At 32.0% G+C, this 2500-nt stretch overlaps 1 protein-coding gene across 3 annotated transcripts in view; it reads right to left on the bottom strand.

Annotated features, from left to right (window-relative positions):
• Positions 1-2500, bottom strand: part of hk2 (hexokinase 2) — a 53066-nt gene that overhangs the window by 35445 nt on the left and 15121 nt on the right. The window lies entirely within an intron of this gene.

The following is a 2500-nucleotide window of genomic DNA, read 5'->3' as shown; positions in this document are numbered from 1 at the left end:
TTTACAGTGCGTACAATTTAACTTACATTTAACATTTACAATAACAAACCTTTCACAGTAATGAGGTTATGAAATATGTAGGTTCCATAAATGTAAACCATTCTGACTAGTCGCATTCACACTGGGAATATTCAAACACAATTTCTCATATTCTTGCATTAAAATGGATTTTGCTGTAATTATTGCAAAAGATTTCAGTTTGAAAGAATTTGTCAATTCTTATTTTAATAAAAGTGGTTAAACAGGCCTCGATGCTTACTTCTCCGTCTAGCAGGACAGTTAAAAAAAAAAATCAGGAGCACGTTCTTATCAATAATCCAACATTTTAATTACATATTGGGCTTGGATGATATCTGACTTGAAGTGATTTTGTTTTTACCTTTGTGACGGCCTTTTTCTTTATCACTTTTTACGTTTTATTAAAAGGATGTAATCTTGTGTGGCTTAATCATGTTGAGGTTAATGTTTTAAATATAAAATAATAATTTAAAAAAGTGTAATTATTATTTAAATAACAAAAATTATACTTGTAGGAGAGTATCACTGAATCATTCACTCAATTGATTTGTTCAAACAATAAAAAAATACATTAATATATTAATAAATAAATAAATAAATAAATAAATAAATATATATATATATATATATATATATATATATATATATATATATATATATATATATATATATATATTTTTTTTTTTTTTTTTTTTTTTTAAGGAACAAGAGCAAAATCAGGCAATAGTGTTTTGGTCAGACAATGCAATTTCTAATTAATTTAATTTAATTAATTTTCTAAATTAATTTCTAGTTTAATGAACTGTTGTATTACATCAATATCACATTAAAAAACTCCTCTAATAATCACTGAAAGCTTGTTCATCTCAAATCTCACAAAGATCCATTGTAATCAGCAGAGCTCCCTACATTGCACAATGAATAAAAAAAATAATAATACGTCTACACTTTGTTGTAATGAGAGATTAATATTGTGTTTAAGAAATGAACAGATACGTCTGTGATGCATTGCTCAACGCTGCTAAACCCTGCTGGAATTATGTTAATAAAATAAAAACCCATGAAGGTATCTTCCAAAATATTTTCCCACAGTTGGTCCACGCATCTCCAAAATCTCCAATCATTAGTACAATGGTGCTATTTGGAAAAATTGTGCCGTTCTAACAAAACGCATTTCCAATGTATTGATTCAATTTATTTCAAGCACTTTCAAGGACCTATATATTCGTTTTCAAGTACTTTCCCGGCCTTGAATCCACGTGTGTGATATTCAAGCACTTTCAAGAAGCACGGGTTTACTTGTAGTTCCACTTCTGCGAAATCTTTATCCACGCCGTTTAAATGCATTGAACACAAAAGTGGGATTGCGGGGTACAGAGCGCACGAATATCTAAATGCGTTTTTAATGGTTATTATACGGCCAGCTCTTCCGGTTAAACTCAAGTGGAAACAAGCAGAGAAGCTTTTGAAAGTGAAAGGCGTCGGACAAACAACATGTGGCACGGTCTCCTCGAGTCCAGCGGCACACACTGAAATTATAAAGCCTTAACGCCAAGGGCTACAAGAAACCAGGAGCTACTCATCTCCTGCCAGCTGGGTTCCTACTGTATCTTCTAGCTCACGCTTATAAAGGACTCTCGTGGAAGAATTGCAATGATTGAAGTCCAGACGTTCAGAGAAGTGAGGATGAAGTGTGTGAGACATTTCCTTGGGTTTTGAGCCCCCCCGAGACGCACTGTTCATGATTTGATTATTTCTCAATTTCATGGCAACTGATAGGATTATTGTGCAGAAAGACTGTTGTTGCATTTCGAGTTGTTGAGTTGTAATGACAGCAAATTACGAGAGCAGCGTTAACGAGTTTGATTTCTACATCTGAGATTAAACAACTACACAAAGTATCGCTCGCTGTACGTATTTCTATTATTAAACAGTCCACTGCCGTTTAAACTTGACAGTGATGAATCTATGGAGACAAGACAGAGTTATATATAATGCAGAATTACCAACAAAAAACAAGAGCCATAGATAAAAACAGACTGTTTCTTAATTACATACACATCCATAATAAATATACACAGTACACAAATACTCTGTGTAAACAAAAACTTGTTTGATAGCACTAATTCTTAGCTTTTTCTTAATGAATCCAGAAGATTAACTCTAAATTAGATTGAAGATGAAACTACTGTATGTCTGAGGTTGTTATGAAGAGTATGTATATGATGTATTAAAAGAGTTAGACTAACTTTTGATGGCTTGTGGGTTTAGATACACATTTAGACAAAAGACTACTTTTTGCAAATGTTTAGATGTTTTATTATTATGTATTTTTTTGTTGATTTGCAGTGTTAGTTTTTGAATTTATATTGCTACAATCATTTATATTACTATGCATATAGCCATAACAATTCAGTGGAGTGTGTATAATTGTGTGTGTGTTTGTTTGTTTTTGTGTGTGACAGTGTGTGTGCGACTGGAC

The sequence above is a fragment of the Puntigrus tetrazona genome, chromosome 5 (assembly GCF_018831695.1).
Source record: "Puntigrus tetrazona isolate hp1 chromosome 5, ASM1883169v1, whole genome shotgun sequence".
Classification (NCBI taxonomy): Eukaryota; Metazoa; Chordata; class Actinopteri; order Cypriniformes; family Cyprinidae; genus Puntigrus; species Puntigrus tetrazona.
This window is presented reverse-complemented; position numbering and strand designations above follow the sequence as displayed.